The sequence below is a fragment of the Dama dama genome, chromosome 24, assembly GCF_033118175.1.
Source record: "Dama dama isolate Ldn47 chromosome 24, ASM3311817v1, whole genome shotgun sequence".
Lineage (NCBI taxonomy): Eukaryota > Metazoa > Chordata > Mammalia > Artiodactyla > Cervidae > Dama > Dama dama.
In genome coordinates, this window is record NC_083704.1 from 19,992,749 (window position 1) to 20,015,620 (window position 22,872).

General features: G+C 46.8%; 1 protein-coding gene across 3 annotated transcripts in view; it reads left to right on the plus strand.

Moving 5' to 3' along the window:
- The first annotated feature begins 6,007 nt into the window (after nt 1-6,007).
- The window catches only part of TRAK1 (trafficking kinesin protein 1), a 99,031-nt gene continuing 82,166 nt past the window's right edge, over nt 6,008-22,872 (plus strand). For all 3 annotated transcript variants that reach the window (XM_061127859.1, XM_061127860.1, XM_061127861.1), the window contains exon 1: nt 6,008-6,250. The gene's annotated coding sequence lies outside the window, so the exon portion shown is untranslated. The remainder of the gene's footprint in view (nt 6,251-22,872) is intronic.

Genomic DNA, 22,872 nt, shown 5'->3' on the forward strand with positions numbered 1-22,872 from the left:
TTGGGGACGAAAGAGGAGAGGCTCTACAGCACAGCCTTCCTTCTTGGTCTCCTTTCCCCTGAGTGGGAGCTATTTATGGTGCATTATAAATCTGCTGCCGCCAGCCGGAGAGACCGGGACTGTTACGTAAGACTGTTAGAGCATGCTGCCTTTTTATTCTCCTTTTTTCAGAAGATGGGGCAGGGCTTGCAGAAGGCAGGGTAGCTGGGCACTTCTGTTCTGTGGGTTGCAGCAGAATTATTTTTGGAAACCAGGCAATTTGGTCACATGACAGTTATCATTCAGTGAGACCTGATGGATGAAATAGATTTCTCCTTACTTCTTAGGGATCTATAGGGGACAGAGGCTTTGCTGGTGGATTTGTTTCTGTCCTTAGCACAGTTTAGAAAGAGGTTGAGGTATGGGACTAAGCTTGGTCAGAGTCATTGCCTTGAGTGACAGAAGTTTTCTTTGAGTGATTCTTGATTTAAAAAAAATAGTGGGGTGGGTGGGATGGGGTGAGATTCACCTTCAGAGCTGGAGAAGAGTATAGCCTTAAGAATGAAATTTATTTCACATGTGTATGTGGGTGCCTAGGCATGAGAACGTGTGGAAGAGAGAGAGAGAGCAAGGAAGGAAAGACACAGAGGTGCCCGTATATGTAGGTGCGTATATAGGAGCTGCTCATGTGACGGGTGCACCTATCTGGTGCACGGGTCGGGGGCATGTGACGGGCGCCCATCTCTGCTGCATAGGGTCAGCGACACGTGGTGGGGACACGTGACGAGGGCACGTGAAGGCAGCTGTGCATGTGTCAGGCACACCTCTTGGGTTCATGCGTGAGGTGCAGGTGCTGTATGCATGTGACGGCACAGGTGTTGGTCACACGTGATGGGTACAAGCGTGTAGCCCCCATTCCATGCTCAAGTTCTTCCTTCAGTCATTCTGGTCTTAGTCTCCAGCTGTCCTGGCCTCTCCTTTTCTAGGGACCCTCAGGGGTCTCATAGGACTTCACAAAAGGCCATGGTAGCCCTCCTGGAGATCATAGGGCATCTCCTTTCCTGGGCCTTTGGTTCCCAACATGGCTCTGATTTTCTGGCTGTGAAAGTGAGAGTGAAGTCGCTCAGTCATGTCCGACTCTTTGCGACCCCATGGACTGTAGCCCACCAGGCTCCTCCATCCATGGGATTTTCCAGGCAAGAGTACTGGAGTGGGCTGCCATTTCCTTCTCCAGGGCATCTTCCCATCCCCAGGGATCGAACCCAGGTCTCCTGCATTGCAGACAGACGCTTTACCGTCTGAGCCTCCAGGGAAGCGGTAGTTGCTGATATTAGCTGTTCCAAATCTTACTCATTCTTCGGGTAGTCACATATGCCCTCTCCCAAACTGCTCCTTCCTTGTGCAGCGTCGTGGTGTAGCAGTAGTTGAAATTTTTGAGTAAATAAGAAATGCTTCCAGTCCTGCTTCTTGCCAATTATAGGAAGAAAACTTTGAGCAAATCGCTTAACTTTTCCCTACCCCTGTTCCCCACCCCTTCCTCACAAAATGAGGAGATCTACCAAGCTATGCTGTGGGTTTATTTTACAGGACAAAGGGTATTACACCCGTGTGAAAGCCCTCAGTGAGCAGTATCCTCCTGTAGGGCCAAGTGGCTGCTTTTGGCAGTTCTGCACTGTTGCTGCAGAACTGCAGCTCATCTCCTCCCTCTCCAGCTGTTCAACTCTTACATCATATTTTCCACTCTTTAGCCCCTTGTCTCGTTATTTATGGAGCTGGCCAGAAAGGTCAGATGAGGTGGTAGAAGAGGAGCAGAACTGCACGGTCGCCCATCAGCTGTGAGCCAGCTCAGCATGGCCCTGGAGGTCAGACCCCATCTTTGGCCTATCTGAGGTGTGCGTATTTCTTATAAGGAATTGAGTGGTCTGAATGGGGTTTTGAGTTCCTTTGCCTCTGTTATGGCAAGAGCCGTGTTTGAAAAGACAGTGGACAGATGCAGGAGAACGATTATTGGTCAAGATCCCATGAAACGTCTGATTCTCCATTGGACATAGAACAACTTTAAACACACAAGCACAATATATTCACCACTCTAATAGTGCAGCATCTTTGGAGCCATTTAAATCTAGGTTCATACATGTGAACTCTATAATGTGACACAAATGTCTGCAAAACGGACTCACAGACATAGAGAGCAGACTTGTGGTCGCCAAAGGGGAAGGTGTTGGGGAGGAATGGAGTGGGACATTGGGGCTGGCAGAGATCAGCATTTATGTATAGAATGGTTAAACAATGGGGTCCTACTGTGTAGCACAGGGAACTATATTCAATATCCTGTAATAAAACATAATGGAGAAGAATATGAAAAAGAATGTATATATGTATAACTGAATCACTTTGCTGTTTAGCAGAAATTAATACAACATTGTAAACCAACTAAACTTCAATGAAAAAATACAATAAAGGGGGGAAAAAAAATCTAGGTTCAAATCCTGGGTAAGTTATTTAATCTCTCTGAGCCTGTGTACTGTACTGTAAAAAGCAGATACTGATATTACTTTATAGGTTGTGAACCTTGAACAAGGTCATGTATATAAAAGACCAAGCCCAGTGCCAGACCCACAGCTCATTTTACAAGGAATGCTGGGGCTCTCTGCACTTTCAAAAAGCACATGTTCATCTTGCCACCTTTTAAGCAGGCAGCAGTTTGCTCAGAGAAGTAGTTGAAGATGGCAACAAAGCACATGGCCCTTGCCAGAGAAGGGGAAGCCCCGGTGCCAGTCACACCATAGTCAAGATATTAATAGGTTGTAAGCAAGTCATCCTGAAGCAGGTGTCAAGGTTCTGGAGTGTTCACCCTAATTTCAAATGACTCTTTTCCTTTAGGACCGTCCTCAGCCTGCAAGTTCCCTGGCCTAATGTTATTATTCCTAAGATAGAAATAAGTATTGAAAAAATGCCTCCACTGCTCATTCAGGTGCTGAAATGCTTATGATCCTTAGGGCAGGTCTCCTAACTTTTAATTCAGTTTCAGGCCTGCTGTCCTAGGCCTGGCAGACCATCTGCTTTTGTTGTGTCTACTTCTTCCAGCAACTTGACAACTGGTTGGTGGTACCCACATTTTATAGATGAGTCTATCTGGGACCTGACCCCTGCAGTCTGTAGGGAATGGTTGAGCTGGGACTAAATCCAGTCCTGTGTGGTACCCATCGTTGGATCTAAATCTTCCTCTAGGACCAAAAGGGTCTGGGTGACTGTGGGCTGACTGATTTGCCTTCTCACTAGGCTTGGGGAAATGTGGGGACTTCTAAAGCATACTGTTTCTTTTAGAACCAAAGGCCCTTGAGGGAGGCAAAATCTCAAGTTGTTCTATCAGGATTCCTATCCCTGGTTAATCAGTCAAGCAATGATCTAGGTACTGCTATGAGAGGACTTTGCAGATGGAAATAAGGTTATTGATCACATGACTTTAAGATAGGGAGATTGTCCTGGATTATCTAAGTATAATCAATCACATGAGCCTTTGAAAACAGAAAAGAACAGGAGAGGAGGCTAGAAAGATGCAGCAGAAGCAGATAGAGCATGTGGACTCAACATGCCTTTGCAGGCTCTGAGATGTAGGGGTCACATGCGGGGACTGGAGAGAGGCCTCTCGGAGCCCATGGAAAGCATGAGAAGGAACATGGGCAGCCCCGAGGAAAGAAGACCAGCCCCTGGCTGACAGCCAACATGGAAATATGGTCGTCAGTCCTGCAGCCACAAGGAGCTGATTTCTGCCAGCAATCTGAATAAGCTTGGATATGAGTTCTTCCCTGTAGCTCCTCCAGGAAGGAGCTCAGCCTTGCTGATGCCTTGACTGGAACCCGCCTGGCAAGGCTCTTGTTGGACTGCTATAACCTATAGCAGTCTTGACTTGACAAATGACTATTTCAGAACACTAGATTTGTGGCAGTTTGTCACAGTAGAAGTAGAGGGCTACATGGTCCTGATAAACAATTTGTCCCTTGATGAAAACTTTTGCTGTTCTGGGACCTGTTGGTTCAGAATTGCTGAACTGTGACAGTAAGTTAGTCCCTGGATATATTGGCTGCCTCTGCCCCCCAGAACATAAACCTTGAAAGCTCAGGCACCTGGCTGATCCTGAAGGGGTTCCCCCATCCCCCAGCATTGGCTTCTCCTTGTCAACTGTTGGGCCTCCAGCCCCAAAGTTCTGTTCTGGTTTCCTTCGGACAGCTTGGAGGAAGTTTGTCCTCGAGGAAGCTCTTCCAGTATCGCTTGGGAAATGGGTGATTCATGTTCACAGAGGGCAGTTCTGTCTGCAAGGTGTCACTTGACTCTTCTGCCAGAGGTCACCTCCACATGGGTGGCAGAGGGTTCATGCTCATATCACTGGGGGAGTGGGGGAAGGGCTGACGAGGACACAGACGCCCTCCTGCAGCTCCGCCCACCTGCATTTGGGGTTCCTGGCGAGGCTCAGCTGCAAGGCCACTGGTTTTCTGATGCTCATTCAGTCCCTTCTTTGTTCATGATGGTGCGGCTGAGGTCTGGAGGAGCAACACTATCCCCCCAGTGTCACACAGCTCTGGGGGGGTTTTAGCTCAAGTTCTGAGCTGTAGAAAAATCCCATGCTGGAGAAGAAGGAAATTGTAGGAACATGCATATATGTTTTCTGTTGACAGCAAACTGGATTAGGCTTGAGCAACTCCAGTCTTTTCTGACAGCCTGGGGGCCGGAATTGTGGACCACGAGTGGAGAAGAGTGAGGCAGGGCACCTGGGCCAAGGGGCCCCAGCAAGAGGCAGGAGAACCCCCTCAGCTCAAATGCAAAACCACTGGCCTGCTTGCGTTCTTTTTTCCTGCTTTGTTTCCTGGCCCCTCTTGCTGACATTTTGACCTGGTTGCAGAATTTCTCACTCCTCTGCTAAGAAAAATCTCTCCTTCCCGCAGGCTCCCCAAGTAGAACTGAGTAAGACAGAGGCGCTTTCATCTCTCAGGGCCGTCCACCCTCACTCTGCTTAAGCCTTGTTTGTTTCCTCTGCCTGAAAGAAGCCTTTTGCTTGCTGTGCCAGGGTTGGCCAGAGCCAGAGAGCATCCAGGGCTGCGACTGCTTTGTTCCTGAACCCCGTGTGAAGTCTTGGAAATGTCTGCATACAGTGGAGTGAGGGGTAGTGACCAGGTGCCTAGGATCATTTTCCCATGGAGTTCCTATCACTTTTCTTAGTTCACACCTGGTTCTGTGACCTTTGGAAACTTCTGAACCTCTCTGAGGACCCTTGTCCTTCAGCTGTAAAATGAGACTGGTAAGAGTTGAACTAAGAGTCAGACACTCGCTGGGTGACTGAGCAAACACAGAGAGATGGATCTGTGTCTTGTGCAGAATGCTCACACACAGCTCTTCCCACACTCCGTGTGGCTGCCAAGTGGCCTGGGTATGGTCATTTCAGGGTTGTTGTTGTGTAGTTGCAAAGTCATGTTCAACTCTTTTGTGACCCCACGGACTGTAGCCCACCAGGCCCCTCTCTCCATGGGATTTCCCAGGCAAGAATACTGGAGTGGGTTGCCATTTCCTTCTCCAGGGGATCTTCCCGACCCAGGGATCAAACCCACGTCTCCTGCACTGCCAGGCATTTCTTTACACTGAGCCATCTGGGGAGCCCCATATCAGGGTGGGTGCCCTCATCTTAGCTGTGGTCCAGTCTGTCTATATGCTTAGAGCTGCTTTCAGACAGGTTTCAGTTAGTAAATGAAGCCACACACCCTGTATTTCAGTCTGTATTGGTCCCTGAGTGGTTGAATAGAACTTCACTTGCAATTCTTTATCAGAACTGAAGAATTCAATTGGAAATACCTTGGCTCGAAGAAAACAGAATTTGCAATGTGATCACTCGTCATCTTGGGGCTCTTATTTTCTGAAGATTTTGTTCATTTTTTTCAGAGCTTCTAAGTCACCATGCTCCTCTCTCTGGCTTGTCCCTTAGGTTCCCCGTAAGGAGCCACTGCCACTGTGCCAGACCTCCTGGGGGCTGTCTGCCCGACTGCCCCAGACTCCGGCAGCGGGGCCGCCGATGGCAGTGGGCACCTCCCCGTGAAACCTGCCAAGCTGGACGCCACAGCTCTGCACGACGACGCTTTGGCCAACTCTGTGCCCCCTTCGGAGGCGTGCAACCATGCAGTCCTAGCCTGCGGCCTGGGCATCCCCGAGGAGCACTATGTGAGCGAGGCCGTGGAAGATGCGCCCAGCTGCAGAGGGTACCGAGATGCCTGCACCATCACCGGTAAGGGGGCCTCTCCCTGCCGGGGATGGGGGGGTCAGTGAGGACTGGGGAATGGTGGGGCTGCAGGAGGGTGTCTAGGGGAGGGACCTGGAGGTTGAGGAGAGACCACCAGAAGGCAAAGAGTCTCAGCTTTGGGGTTGTGAGGCCTGCCTTCCAGAACTGAACTGTCTGAGATGAAGACACCATGTAACAGAATTGTCCTGAAGGTTAGAGATGGGAGCACCGAGTCTTGAGCAGTGCGCCCGGCCCGTAGCGGCGCTCAGGGTGGTTTGGTCCCTTGCCCCTCTCCCTGAGGCTCTGTTTCTTCCGACGTAAAATAGGTGTAATGAAAATAACACGCCATGGTGCTGTGGGCTGCCGCGGTGGGCAACTCCCTGCAGGGCCCTGTGCACACCGTCAAGTTCAAATTCTTACAGACGCCTGGGGCAGTCACACCTTCCCAGTGTCCTGGGAACAGGGTGATCCGCCCCCACCTACCCAGTGCATTGGCAACACCTGCTGTTCAGGCACATTGTAATGGAGCTCTGACTTGTCTCTTTCCTTGAGGGGTCCTCGTGACAAGTGTTTGGAGCCAGCCCCAGAGGGGCCGTGAGTGGGAACGGTGTGGGCTGGTGTGCGGAACAGCAGTGAGGAGCATCGTGATACATCCAGTTGCATTTTTATCGAAGTTTCTGCCCAGGTCTCACCTTGTCTGCACTGTTTGCTTTCACACTCTTATTGGAAATAATGTTCGTTGACAGTTTCAGATATGCAGATTTGCTTCCAGTTGGTTTTCACTGTTTTCTCACCAGTTAAGCATTGAGGACCCCACTCCACCCCACCCCGTGTCAAAAGCTTCCTGGGTAAGAGGGGCGTGGAGATGCCGGGGATCCCAGCTGAACCCCTGGGTGCCGAGCCCTTCCTCCACTTGTGTGCTGAATCCTCCTGCTACTTGCCTGGCCCCCAAAGGACACATGTCCAGCACCTGTCTTGTCTCTACCACACCATCCATTTCTCCTCGCTCCTGTATCTCTCCTATTAGCGCAAAAACAGGTGACCACATCCTCCTTCTTAAGAGGAATCCTTCTTTGCTCTTTTCCCCACAGCCAGCATCCCTGTCTCTGCTCTTTGGTTTGCTGACTCTGGTTTTTCTCCTGTTTTCTCATGCGTCCACTACGCACAGGCTTAGACCCCACCGTACCCCCAGTACTGATGGCCTCATGCAGTTCGGCAGTCTGTCCTCAGCCTTCTCGGCAGGAGTTGACACTGCCGACCACCCCCTTCTCCTGAAAATGTGGTCCTCCCTTGGCTTTGGGTCCTGACCTGGCTGGCTGCTCCTCTCCGGGAACCTGGGAAGCCCCGGGGCTCAGCTCTTCTCTCTCCTGGGTCCGCAACTCCCTAAGTGATCTCACCCAGGTGCCAGGAGTTAGAACCTGCCTCTGCACTGACTACTGCCCAGTGCCTGTCCTCACGCTGGACTTTCCCCCTGAAGGCCAGATGTGACGGTCTGACTCCACACACAGCATTGTACTGGGATAGATGCCTGATAGGCTTCTCTGACTAACCTGGCCTTTAGTGAACTCCTGGTTCCCTCCTCCACCTGCTTTCTTTGCAGTCTTTCCAAATGGTCCTTTTACCCTTTCAGCTGCTCAGGCCAGAAGCCTTGGAGGCACTCGTGATCTCTGTATCTCTGTCCTACCCTGGTTCACATGGAAGTCTAGTGACTCATGGTTCATAGTGTGTCCAGAGTTTGACTGGTTCTCGCCAGCCCCAACAGTAACTGGTCAAAGCCACCTTCATCTCACGCTCAGATTGTTGCAGTGGCCTCCTGACTGGGCCTCCTGCTTCCTTGCTTGCCTCTGTGCAGTCCAGTCTCTGCCTATCCAAAGGAGTGACTTTCTAAATACAAAGTCAGATGGCTTAACTCTTATGCTCCACACCTCTCCTTGGCTCCCTTCTGACCATGGCTTAAGTGACAGGATTTCCTGTGCCCTTATGACCCATCTCCTCTTCAGCTCACTCCAATCCAGATACACTGACCTCCTCACTAATTTTTGAACAGACCCAGAACATCCCACCTCAGGGCCTTTGTTCTTGCTGCTGCCCAGCTCCTGGGTGGCCTTAACCACAGGTGGCCTCCTGATTCCTACTGTACTTTCTCCAAATGGCATTTCCTTGGAGACCTTTAGTGAGTCCCCTGCAGAGAGAATGGTCTACCCCTTTCCCCATCTCCCTTACCTGCTTTAGCTTCCTCCCCAGATTTAGCCATGAGCTACTACATGGTTGCATTTTGTTGACCAAACTTGCAGTTAAATAGACACTACTACTAGGGTAATCACAAAGGCAAGGGCAAGGATTTTGTGCATCCTTGAGTCTCATGACTGAAAGAGCACCTGCATGTGGCCATTACTCCGTAACTATTTGCTAAGCGAATGAAACGTGTCATTTAATTATTACTACATTCCCATGAAGTGGGGAATGTTGTCCCTATTTTGCAAGTAAAGGACTATATCAGGAAAGGCTCGGCATCCGCTGAAGATCCCTGAGCTCTAAGGGGCGGGGCTTTCTGTAGCTTGTGACCCCAAGATACATGTTCCCTGCCCCACCTCCGCCAGGAATACAGTCCAGTTGGGGAGACAGATGAGCGAGTAGAAATAGGCTATGTAGCATGGTTAGACCAATGATAAGCACCAAGGAGGGTGCCTGGCTGAGCCTTGAAGGGGAAAGGAGGGCTTCTCAGAGGAGGCAGTGTCCCAACTGCATTTTCATTTGTCTGAACACATAAGCTCACCACTGGGATCCTAGTGGCATTTTGCCAGTAAAATCCAGGAAGCGTTTCACTTGTTAAAGTAGTTTCACTTCGAACATGACACACGAGGGCAGAGTAATGGCAGAATGGCAGTGCTGAAACGTCAAACCCTTTGGGGCGTGGTAGCTGGCGGCTCTTTGCTGGAACATCCGTAGCAGGTGCCCTGGGACAGCTGAGAAACAGCTCAGTGCTGTCACGTTTGGCAGAGGCTTGGTAAACAAGAGTGTAAACACAGCCACTGTTGCGTGCTTAAGGCAGCCAGGCAATGCAGAACACGCTCAGGTTAAAGCTTTGTATGTTGGCCTTTGGGAGGAAGACAAAACAGAAAACCCTATTGAGTATCACTGAGTCCACATATGTGGACTCCAAGTGCTTTGCCAAGTGCAGTCCTGGGAGACCGCTTGGCATCCAGCCTCAGATAAATCCATGCCACCCCCGGTTCCCAGGGAGCGCTGAGATGAACAACAGGCTTTTTGTTCCTCTCTAATTTTTAGGCAAAGCCAAACTGCCCAGCACAAAGCCCCGCTCTCCCTCTCTCTCCCTCCCCAGGGATATCACATTTTGGGGTGCGTCTTTTTTCGGTTTGGGGTGGTTTAACGAGATGAGCCGACAGGGTGCCCAGGCTGCCTGGAGTTACGTAACCCATTGTGCTTCCAGGGCAGAGCACAGTCTTAGGATTTGTCCCAACAAGCAAACTCAGAGAAATGCTGAGTAGGTGCAGAAGGTGGCTGTGCTGAGGTGCTGCCCAGGCTGGGTGCTAATGGAGGATCGCTCTTCACTCTGAACGGCCGCTGGAGTTTCTTTCTGCACATGGCCTTGGTGTTTCAGTTTGGGCAGCCCATGAGGGCCCAGCCTCTGCCAGGACTCTGCCCAGGCAGGCTCATTCGGACAAGCTCATGTGGTGAGTGTGTTTGCCCGGCATGTCCACTGTGCTTTTCTTTGTGAAGATTGTGGCCAGAGAGCCGAAAGGCTGCAGGAGAAGTTGTTTCTCTCCTGTCTGTTCAGCTTGGCAGGTTGTCCTTGGACCGGGGATGGGAAATTGCGATATTGACTTGCTGACATGCAGAGTGGAAGGACCTTGGAAGCCGCTCACCCCCTTCTCAGTCCCTCATCCAGGCTCAGAAGAGGCGGATGACCCCCACGGGGCCATGAGCAGCGCGTCTGAGTTGGGACCAGGCTTCTGGACTCCCACCACCTTGCCCTTCGAAACTGTCTGAAGCGGCTGACCAAGGTCTCCAGGGTCCCCTCTGGCCTCTCCTCCTCTGTGATTTTCCTGACCCTGTGTCTTATCCTGGTTTCTTAAAGCCTCATCTGGTGTCTGGGTCAGCAAGGGATTTTTCAGAAGGTGAGGAACCCAGGCAGACAGTGTCTCCCCCCATCCTTTCCTCTTTTTCTACCCTCAGTTTTCTTTTTTCCCCTCTGTATTAAATGTGCTTGATCCTATTCCTCCCGTCCACACCCCAGTGATGGCGAGCTTGCTAATCGGTTCTGCTCTGGCTTGTCTCATGCTGTGGGGCTAACACTTCTCACTTCCTCTAAGCTGATCGGAGTCCGACAGTTGGTGCGTCTAGTTGCCGTCCTGTCTGTACGCTGTTACTCACTGTCTGTCTGGGACCACACACCACTGAGTTTCTCGGAAGTGTGAGCTCTTCTTGTGCCTTTCAGTTGTAGGTTTCAAGACATATGAGAACTCTGGATGGGAGATTATAAAGATGCTGTGGTGTGTGTGTATTTGAAATATCTTCAGGCTTGGCCAGTCATTCTGTTCAACTAGCAGCTACCTGAGGCCAGCCTTCTGATGGTGTCCACAGGTGAGAGCTGGTCTCCCCCTCAGAGCCCTGGAGGCGGGCAGAGGTGGAAGCGACTCGCTGTGGCCCGGCCAGGATTGCTCCCGCTATGCTCATGGGGACTGTCTTGCCTGGGTGTCCTTGTCATTGCAGGGTCACCATTTCAGACTTGTTCCTTTTCTGTCACCAATTTAAGCCATCAGACTTGGTGACTTAACCTCTGAAAACATGCTCAAATAAAATATTATGGACGTCTTTTATGAATTAAATGTGAAGTCTCTTATCAATTCCTGTCTAGTATAAAATTTTTATTGTGTTTTCCATTGAAAACGTATAATGTTAATGGTACTTACTTGGCTAAATGAAACAGAAAAAAAATGGACGATGAAACACCCCTTCTTTCACAGAGTGAGAAAATGTGAATTAGGATCTAGGGAACTGCACGTCTCTTTCCGAATTCATAACTTAGAAATGATCTTTGCTTTTCTCAGTTGAATGGCCCCGGTTTAGCAGTTGGTTTGTTTTTGCAAGTGCAGTGCAGGAGGAGGGCCCTGTTGTGCTCATTTTAGAGCTAACACTTAATCTTCAGCAAAACACAAAACATTCACCTTTGTCTTTTAAACTTGCTGACCTTGCTTTTCCTCCATTCTTCATCCTTAAGTGAGTGGGTAGAATATTTATCAGACAGGGTTTTGCCATGTACTGTAAAATTTAGTTAAAATTATTAGTAAGAGTCCTGACGTGATTGACAGGCTATAGTTACAGATGCCTGATATATTCCTATCTTCATAATTCATTTTTGTTCTGAATTTGAGACAAGTTTTAATGTATCTGATGTATTGGTGTTAGTCTTTGCCCGTTTCAAACTGTTTTAGGAAACTGACAAATAATAAATTAAAATTAAAAAATAAAGGGACTTCCCTGGCATTCCAGTGGTTAAGACTCTGCACTTCCAATGCTGGGCCCACGGGTCTGATCTCTAGTTGTGCGGTAATGAAGATCCACATGTTGTGTGGTGTGGCCAAATTAAAAAATAAAATAAAAAATAAAGAGTAGTGTTATTAAAGGTTTGATCAGGGGTGCTTTGCAAGGGCTTCAGTACATTGAGTCCCCCAGCCGCAAATAGCATTCCTAAGGGTGTTCCTTTAGGTTCGGGGTTTTCATAATGGATTTACTTTGGTTTGTTTTGCAAGTATCAGAGCAGTTGTCCCTTCACACACGCTGTGTTCGAGCTGCTCTTTAGGGGGACTGGAAGGGCCAGACACGAGCCTCTGTCCTCAGCATCCTTTTGTGACCCTCTGCTGAGGTTTGCTGTAGGGACCTGGAAGGGATTCAACAAGAGAGAGTGCTGGGTGTGGCTCGCAGGTGGGTTTGAATGTTCACCCAGTCACACAGTTCACTGGTGATTCTGGGACTCATGGCCCAGAGAACCTTGACTTTCTTCTCTGACCTCTGATCTTGACCTCAGACAAACTTGAGCAAATCAAGCAGAAACTATCATGAACAGGAACTTTATAGCTGTAATTGGACTTGGAACAAATCAAATTTCATAGATCTTGTGTTAGGGCTTTTCTGAGAAACAGAACCAACAGGATATTTTTTTATTATATATTATATATGTTTATATATCATATTCTAAGGAATTGGCTTATGCAATTATGGAAGCTGACAAGTCCCAAGATATATAGCTGGCAAGCTGGAGACCCAGGAGAGGCAGTGGTGTAATTCCAGTCCAGAGATTAGCAGGCTCAGTGGCTCAGATGGTAAAGAATCTGCTTGCAATGCAGGAGACCCAGGTTCAATCCCTGGGTTAGGGAGATCCCCTGGAGAAGGGAATGGCAACCCACTCCAGTACTCTTGCCTGGAGAATTCCACGGACAGAGGAGCCTGGTGGGCTACAGTCCGTGGGATCACAAAAAGTCAGATATGACTGAGTGATCACTAACAGCTTAGAAAGAGTCAGTGTTTCAGTTTGAGTCCAAAGGTGGGAAAAAGCTGATGTCAGCTGGAGGGCAGTCAGGCAGGAGGAATTCTGTCTTACCCTAGAGAGAGTCAGCCTTTTTGTTCTATTCAGACCTTCTATGGATTAGATGAGGCCCGCCCACATCACGGAGGGGAATCTGCTCTACCCAGTCTACCGACTTAAAGCTTAATCTTATCCAAAAACACCCTCACAGAAACAACCCAGAATAATGTTCGGCCAAATATCTGGGTACCCCACGGCTCAGTCTGGTTGACAATTAGCCATCACAGATCCTAACAAAGGCTGACGCTTACTGGGTAGTTGCTCTGTGCCTGGCAGCTTTCCAGGCACTGCTCTGGAAACTCACTTTGTTCTCAGCACAACCCTGCCGGGCAGGGACTGATATCACCCTCATCTTTAAGGAGGTGCAGAGGGGGGAGACCTGTCCTCTCATGTAAACCAGGCATCCTTGGGGTTTGGACCCAACAGTGTTGTTTTCTGACCCTATTTAACCTCCTTCATTGTGTGTTTTTCTCTTCTATTAAGTTCATTTAAGGAGAGTTTTAATGATAAAAATAACACATGCAAATAGTAAAACTCAAAATTGTACCAAAGCATAGTCAATGTAGAGAAGCAATCACCCTTCCATCTGTACAGTTTAACCATTAAAAAATCATTCCAGTAAATTTTTATGCACCTAATTCTTTTTTCTGAAAATACACTAATGGGACCGTACCGTATACCCTAATCTGCATTTTAAAAATTAACAATATTATGATTGCTTCATTGCAGTACACAGGATGTTGCCTTATGCTTTGAAATGACTTCATAGTTGCTCATTGTTTGGCTGTATCATTATCATCTTCCATTTATTTATGTTCTCAGACATAAATTTTTTTTTTTTTTTTTGGTAACAAGCATTGTGCAATTCCTCCTTTATTAACCAGAAATTAATAGGTAATGAATCCTTCTAAATACATCATCTTAGAAGTAACAGTGGAATGCCTTATTGTAATGTAAAAGAGCAACTAAAGTAAAATGATGGTGCCTGAGTTCTGTTCGTAGCTTCATGGACCTGGCCTCATTAGAGTGTGTAGTGAGCAGGCATGCGCCGCCCCTGTGGATGGGCTTGTTGTGCAGGTATTAGCTCTAAGGGCAGTTAACCATACTGGCCTCTCAGCGGCCAAGAATGAGCCACTGTTTTTGTCAATCCTCTCTTGACAGTTGCTTTGTTTCCAGTGTTTGCTTTTTAACAGTGCCCCCAGGAACAACATTCTTGCATGTATGTCTTTTGGGTCACTTATTTCACATGTCTGTGGGCTAACAATTTAGGATTTGGTGTGCATTACAGCATAGCCCTCCAAAGAGCCTGCACCTATTAAGTGCCCAGCATCCATGTGGGGAGGCGGGGGTCTTTGGGTTTGATCGACCATTTTCATCGTGGTTAATCAGATAGTCATACAAAATGGTATTTCATCTTATTTTGTTTCTTCTTAATTATGAATGAGTCTGTTCCTCCTTTCTCTTTTGTCTCATTTTCTGCAAACAGCCTGCTCATTTTTGAGCAGCCCATTTATCTTTGCTCATTTTTCTAGTGGGTTGTTGGCCTTTAAGAGGTATTTTGGAGATTCTGTTGTGTGTACAGAGGGTAGGGTGGTATGCCAGGGTGAGATTCTTTTATATTTCAGAAGAGGAAAAAATGTCTTGAAAATAGTTACACAAATTACTATTTAACTATGACTATGTCCAATATTCACAGAAGTACAGGGTGCTTAGAGATTATGTAAAGGGGATTTCTGAAGTGGCATTTCTAAGAAGGCTCCTGTAGGAAAGCCATATTTAGGCAGAAATCTGAAGGCTGTGTAGGTTCAGCAGAGAGGAAGAGAGGGAAGGAGCAATCCACACATTGAAGATAGCATGAGCAAAGGCCCTGTGGTGGAAAAGTACTCTGATAATAGTAGCTAACACTGATAGAGTGCTTACTATGTGCTTCACACTGTCCTCAATGCCTCTTGTGTCTAACTTTGTTTAATTCTCTTGTGTTAGTTATCTGTCACTGTGTAACAAACTTCCCCAAAGCTTGCACCATGGAAAGCAGTCTGGTGGTTCTTCAGGTTAAACATAGTAGCTGCTCATGACTTAACAGTTTTTCTCCAAGTTATGTACCCAAGAGAAATGAAAACATAAGTCCACACAAAACTTTATATGTGTGTTCCAAACAGCATTATTCACAGTAGCCAGAAAGGAGACCCAAATGTCTATCAGTTGATGATTGGATAAACAAAATGCCATATATTCATACCATGGGGTATGATTCAGGGGTCAAAAGGGATGAAGTACTGATATAGCTATGTAGCATGGATAGCACTTGGAAGCCACGTGCGAGGTGAAAGAAGCCAGACATAAGAGGTCTCATATGCAGAACAGGGAACGCCATAGAGACTGAGGCCAGTGGGCTCTCTCGTTCCAGATGGTGCTTTTGGAGAACTTTCATTTTCAGTTTTCTTTTTCTACCCCCTTTTCTTCTCTCTTCCTTTCCCCACTTCGTCCCCTTCCCTCCCTCCATCTCTTTTTCCTCCCACCCCTCTTCTCTCCTCCTTGCCACCTGTTTCTCCTCCCTTCTCCTTTCCTCTCCTTTCCCAGTTCTTCCCGTCCTCTACTTCATAAACACAGACACAGTTCTTTTTTTTTTTCCCCTTTGTAGAAAGTTTTTTACAATTGAGGTGGATCTAGGTTGGCCAAGACTCAGGACCTCTTGGGTAGAGACAACAGGTTACAGGCCATGTGGGGTTAATGTTCTTTGGTGTTTTCCAGCCTGTGGAGGGGGTGAAGTTGGCCTGTTGTAAAGCTGGCCCCTTTCCCTATTATGTCTGGGTAACACGCTTTCCATGATAATGAAGGGCTTTGGACTGCTCATTGGGAAACACCGGGATTTAACTGGAAATACCTTGGAGGTGAGAGGATGGAGCAGAGAGGGCCTCCGCTCACCCTGCCTGCAGTGCCCATGCAGGACGTCTTCTGAATTCTTGTGCTTAGTTGCTTGGTTGTATCTGACTGTTTACGACCCCATGGACTGCAGCCCGCCAGGCTTCTCTATCCTTGGGGATTCTCCAAGCGAGAATACTGGAGTGGGTTGCCATGCCCTCCACCAGGGGACCTTCCCAACCCAGGGACCAAACCCAGGTCTCCTGCATTGCAGGTGGATTCTTTACCGTCTGAGCCATCAGGGAAGCCCAAGAATACTGGAGTGGGTAGTCTATCCCTTCCCCAGGGGATCTTCCCGACCCAGGAATCGAACTGGGCTCTGCTGCATTGCAGGAGGATTCTTTACCAGCTGAGCTACCAAGGAAGCCTTCTGAATTCTTGGATGGAGGTAAATTGGGCAGAGAGGGAAGTGGAGTGAAGAAGAGGCCTGCGGGCTAGGAGTTCTGGGAGTCCTCAGGAGGGAACCACCAACCTCTGGGAGAGGAGGAGAGAGAGAGCCCCTCCTGCTCTAGGCACCTGGAAGCTATGCAGAGGCTTTGTTACCCTAGTTTACTGTCCAGGGAGAGGCTGCTTCAGACCCTCTCCAGCCCATCTCACTTCTGTCCCTGGTGCCTGAGGGCCTCTGTGGGCACCACGCTGGAGGAGGACATGGGGTGGTGAGCCTGGGAGCCCACGACATTCTAGGGCGCTCTGTCTGCCCATCGTGCTTTGTAATTCCTCCCCTCGACCCGCCCAGCCCAGCTGCAGGGCAGAGTAAGGTGGACCATTTGTTTTTGTGCAGAATTGGGTTTTGTCCTGTGGATGCCACGAACTTACCTCAGAGAGAGGAAGGGCTGTGGGCATGAAGCTGATGGGCAGAGGCGGTGGAGGGGTCACAGAGTGGAGGGCTGGAGAGCTGGGAGGACCGGGGGTGTGATCCAGGAGGGGATCCTCCAGGAGAGGAGAGGTGGGGAGTTGAATGGTGTCTGCCTGGGAGGTGATGGGCACGGTGGGGAAGGTGACTGTGGATCCGAGGCCACGGGTGGAGGGACTGGACAGTAGACAAGTGAGCACACGCCGGGCGTAGTGTGAGTCGCAAATGAGCAAGGAGTTTGAAAGACAGATGGAAGAAAATGAACTAGTGTGGCTGGAGGAGCGAGAGAATGCCAGCACAAAGCCCAGATCCCCAGAGAGTCAGCTCAGGGTGAGACTCGAATGGTCCTCTTCCAGGCGGTTTTCAGCCCTAGCTGGATTTTGATCTGTGTGGTGGACCATGCACCTGGATCATGTTCTCGGCGGGAGAGAGGGAAAGTCTTGCAGATTAATGGTTAGAAAGATGATGAGGAGGCAAAGCCGATGGGTAGGGGGACCCTGACCTCCCTTCTCTTTTGGTAGAAATTCTGTTCTCATGCCCAATCCAACATGTTAGATTTCAGTGTATCTGATAAATATTACTCTAATTTTTTTTTTCTGTATTGAAAAAACCTCACAACAGACAACTCAGGTTGTCATAACTTCAGGTTTGAACTCCATTACTCAATGCTATTTCAGTTCTATTTAAGTAGGGGTTTGTGGTGAGTAGAAATGGGAAGGGTCAAGTCTACATTTGTAGAAAGCCTGAAAGTATTCTGATCTCTCCTTTGTCTGGGACCTGAGGGAGAGTGCAAGCCTACCGGGTGCAGATGCAGCGCCACCTAGTGGGTCAGGGAAGCACTAGCGGCAGGAGTGGCAGCCTTAATCTTGGGACCAGACACCTGCAGCAACCCGCGGTTTGCAACTTTTGAAAGGGAATGGAAGAAAGAGGAGTTAATTGTCTCAAGAGTATGACAGATAGGACTGCCAACTTTAGATGTGTATAACAGAAGAAATCTGCCCCTATCCCTTCTCCTGCCTTGGTCTGTCCCACCTTTATTCTCTTCCCATCTGCTCTTTGCTGGAGTTAGTTCCAGAAGTTGTTTTTGTAAGAGAGGGTATTGTGAAAGCCCAGTATGGCCACATCTTTCTTGCTTAGACTGCTTGTTAGGAGATCCTGATGGTGATGGAATTTCAGCCCTATGCAGTAAACATCATCCTCCTAGTTATCAGTGGCCGTACTTGACACGATTTTAAATTGGGTATGTATTAGTCAGGCTTTGTTGTAGAAATACTGGGTAACAAACAACTCCCAATTCTAGAGTGGCTACTGCAACACTTATTCCTGGTCATTAGTTTCCATGCCTGGGCTTCAGTTCAGTTCTGTTCCACGTGTCTGGCCCTAGGGCGGCAGCTCTCTAGGGCCATGTTCTTCTCCTGGCAGAGAGCAGGAGCTCAAGGGGACAAATATAACCACACAGGGATATTCAGAGCCTCCGACTGGACATGCAGTAAATGATGTCCACTCACATTCCACTGGCCAAGGGAAGTTCCATGGCCCAGCTCAAGGTCACAGAGTTGTGAAATGATACTTTATTCACGATGAGCCATAGCAAGGGTGGGAAGTGAGGGAAGGTCAGCCTGGGTTTTAGAGGATCCTCAGGTAGCAGGAGTGGCCTTGAATGGCAGAGGCATGTAGGTGGTCTTCAGGAAAACCCCATGGTATCACTGACCTTTAAGCCCTTGGCACAGTCTCTTAGCTCTGCTGGGCTAGGGAACTGGGTGGGTGTGGGTGGGGGAAGGATGTAGATTCCAATGGCCTAGAGCCAGGGGTTAGCATACTTCTCCCTAAAGGGCCGGGGAGTAAATGTTTTAGGTTTGTTGGTTCTGTGGTCTCTGTTGTAGTTGACAGCAGCCACAGACGGTACCCTAAGGAACTGGTATAGCTCTGTTCCAGTGGAATTTTTATTTATAAGAACAGACAGGGGACTGAATTTTGTAGTGGACCGTAGTTGGTGGACTCCTGGTCTACACCTTCAAGCCCTGATCTGTATCAGGATGTCATCTTAACAAGAGAGAAATATCCCTTTTTAGTTGAGAAGCCAAATAAATAAATAAATTCAAAGGGCTTCTGGTGGGTCCAGTAATACCCAACCCACTCAGCATTGTTAAGCCATGAACAGTTGGTCCATATTGTTGGATTCTCCGGGCCGCCAGAGCTTATTGTTTTTAAGCATGAGCTCTCATTTTGCTTGACCCATTTTCAGTAGAAATGGCTGGAAGGGTATTAGAAATTCCTTGGGCTTTCCTAGAATGGTGGGGAAGGTGGGGAAGGTAGATTCAGATGCATCTTTTATGAACAATGTTTGGTGGAAGATTTGGAGATGTGTCCAAAGATGGTAGGTCTGCCTAGTAACCTTTTTAAACATTCTTTGTGGTTACATTTTTTTGTATGTGAGTAACCGCTTCATTGAGATAGAATTCACATACCATATAATTCACCCATTTATAGCATATAATTTGATGGTTTTTAGTATGTTCACAGAGTTGTGCAGTCATCACCACAGTCAATTTTGGAACATTTCCATCGCCTTAAAAAGACACTCCATGCCCCATAGCTGTCACCCACCAATACACTCACATGTCCCCCAGTGGGGCTGCATTTTTAATAAGCTTTCAGGAATTCCCTTCTTGGTTCCTGCTGTCCTTGTTTTTCTTTGCTCATCCCTGGCCTTGGAGAGCAGAGCAAGAGCTCTTCTTGAGTAGTCATCTGTGCTATTCAAGTGCACACTTAACAGAAACTTTAACTGCTCATGACGACCATACCGATGTCACCTGATGAGATAACTTAAAAATTTTTTCCTTTATTATATTTAATAACACTTATATTTCTTTATTTGTATTCTGCTTTGTAAAAAGTCACCCTTTGTAATTTTCTATTAATACGTTTTGAATTTATGTTTGTGTTGGTTTGAAACCTGGTTCCAGTAACACGGAGTTGTTTCCTGCCCAGGTTTTACCGTTTTATCTATTTTAACCGCTTGTTATCAGGCTGCAGTGAACTGTTGAGGGATGAGTTTGAAGTCTTTTAATATCCACATGATCTCATGTGGTGTTTTGAAAAAGTAACCATTGTTCATTTATAAACAGAATTTCCTGTTCAGGAAGTTAATTTAGATGAACAATAAAGCAGTTTACTGCACTGAATGGTAGAGGCACAGTAGGTATTTTGGGATCACAAAATTTTCTTCTATTAGTAAAGTCTCTGTGATTTGGCACATAATTCTTTCTCTCAAAGTTTATCACCTATGCTAACTGACTTCCGTTGTCCCCTGGTAAAGGGCTGACTTTGGGAAGGAGCAGACAGACAGAAGGACTGGGCTGTGAACTCTGGCAGCTGCTCAGGGTGAGGGTCTGAGAGAGTCTAACTATAAATACCAGCTGTGTGACGTATTTGGAAATCAGAAAGCAAATGTAAGTGTAAAGAGTTAATTTGAAAACAGGAAATTGGATCTGAACCCCCAGATTAGAGCAACAAAACCCAAGGTAGGATTGAGAATAGTGAGATGAACTATAAACAAATTATCCTATTTTTGCTACAGATAATGAGAGAAATACAGATTTATCTCCTAGTATTAATAATTTAATGGAAAGTACCTTCATCAGTAAGTCTTAGGCTTTGCTGCAGAGGACAGTGTCTTCACCTCACAGGATTTATTTTTCTTTCACATCAAAGAAGTTCAGAGGGAGGCTCTGCAGTGCTGGTATAACCCTTCTGTCCTCAAAGGTCCAGTCTTCTCCTGTCCTTTAGTTCCATCATACTCATGCTTTTTATCCTCAAAGTCACCTCACGTTCTCAGAAGGCTACTGAAGTTCAGCTGTCATGTCCAAATTCCAGGCTTTAGGAAGGCAGCCTTTAGAAAAGCCTCGCCACACCACTGCTTAAATCTCAGTGACCAGAGCTTAACACTCTTGGTCACACCTTGCTATAAGGGAGGCTAAGGAAAGTGGGAGAGTGTGGGTGGCTGGGAAGCCACTAGCATGATAAGATGTCTAATTTTAAAGATAGAATGTGAACCTTTCAAATCAGTGTTTCCTTCTTTTTCACGTCATGACCCCCCACAAGAAAATGATAGTGTTTGTGTAGCTCAAAGGGTGATTGGTGATGGTAACTCAGAGTTGGAGGCCACCCTGCACATTGCTTGGCACCCTCTATTTCCAACACGTGAAGAAAATTCTGCCCTAAATCATTACCGAAAAAAAAAAAAAAAAAGAAGAATCTGGTGGCACATAGTCTATAAAACAAAAGACAGGTAATTAATGAAACCTCAAGAGAGTAGAACCACCAGGAGGCAGGACAGAAGTAAGATTAGTCATGTCTGATGTGCTCCTGTTTGAAGACAAAAGTCTCTGAGTGGGTCAGAAGTAAAGTGATGTTTAGTGATGTTCTCTGTCTCAAGAAGTCTCAAAGCAAAGTACTCAAGGGAGTGGAAGTTGGGAAGAGGAGGACAGTTTAGAGAAAAGACAGTTATACAGAGGAATTATTTAATCAGTGAGACCAGAGGGTCAGAGGCAGCATGGGTGGTGTCTGTGGCCACTGGGTCCAGACTCTGTGTTAGAAAACCAGGTCTAATACTTACTGTGTGCTGTAGGTTCAGTTATTTAGCCTCTCTGTGCCTTAGGTTTCCCCTTCTGTAATATGGGGATGATGATAATTTCTACTCTTAGGCCTGTTGGGAGGTTTAAATGCGTCAGTAGAAATAAATACTTGAAGATGGTAGCATCTGTAAATATTTGCCATTATTATTGCTTCTGTTTGTTATCATTATAAAAAGTACAGCTGGATACATTATAAAAAGTGTGTATGTGTTAGTCACTCAACCATGTCCGACTCTTTGCAACCCTGTCGACTGTAGCCTGCCAGGCTCCTCTGTCCATGGAGTTCTCCAGGCAAGAATACTGGAGTGGGTAGCCATTCCCTTCTCCAGAGTTTCTTCCCAACCCAGGAACTGAACCTGCATTTCCTGTGTTGCAGGCAGATTCTTTACCATCTGATCCACCAGGGAAGTAGCTCCTTCAAACCCAATGAAATCCAGTTGGTTCAAAGATGTTAAGAATGAAGCTATGAATGTGGTAGAAGTAAATATTGCTGGATATATTAATAATCTTGAGATGGAGAAGGCCATCCTAAGCATGACAGAAAGAGTTAATTAAGATTATAAAGAAAATGATCAACGGAGAGAATATGTGGTACAAACTTCTAGTTGCAAAACAAATGAGTCACAGTATGAAATGTACCATGTGGGCAGTGTAGTAAATAATTATGTAGTATCTTTGGTTGGTTACAGATTCTAACTAGATCTATCCTGGTGATCATTTTGAAATACATAGAAATATTGAATTACTATGTTGTGTAACAGGAACTAACATAGTGTGGTTCAGTTATATTTCAAAAACAAACGCATAGAAAAAGAGATCAGACTTGTGGTTACTAAAGGTGGGGGTAAGGGTCAAGGGAGAGGGGAGCTGGATGAAAGCTGTTAAAACTGCCTTCCAGTTAGAAGATGAATAAGTACTGTACTTGTTTATGTACAACATGATGAATGATGTATATAAATACATAAATGATGTGCAACATGATGAATATAATTAACCCTGCTGTATGTTATATATGGAAATTGTTAAGAGAGTAAGTCCTAAGAGTTTTCATCACATGGAAACAATTTTTCTCTTTCTTTAATTTTTTGTCAATGTGAGATGATGAACGTTCACTAAACTTATTGTGATCATCATTTCAGTGGTATATGTAGGTCAGATCAATGTGCTGTACACTTTTTTTGCTGTACACTTTAAATGCATACAGTGCTGTAAGTCAACTATATCTCAGTAATACTGGTGGAAAAAACTTGACTACCCGAAAATTAAACTTTATATAGGCATTCTTGCTGCAACTCGATAATACTTGCTCCTAAAAAACTTCCTGTTCTGCAAAACTGGACACTAAAAATACCAGGAGTTACACAACTTTGTAGCCAGAACGCTAGTGAAAGTCATACAGTGGGAGATAACAATAGTAGCGTGGTCCTCTTTTATTAAAAAAAGAAAAAGGTAAGCGCTCCCTGGTGGTCCAGTGGTTAGGACTTTGTGATTTCACTGCAGGGGATGCAGGTTTGATTCCTGGTTGGGGAACTAAGATCCCGCATCATCTTACATTGACAAAAAAATTAAATAAAGAGAAAAATTGTTTCCATGTGATGAAAACTCTTAG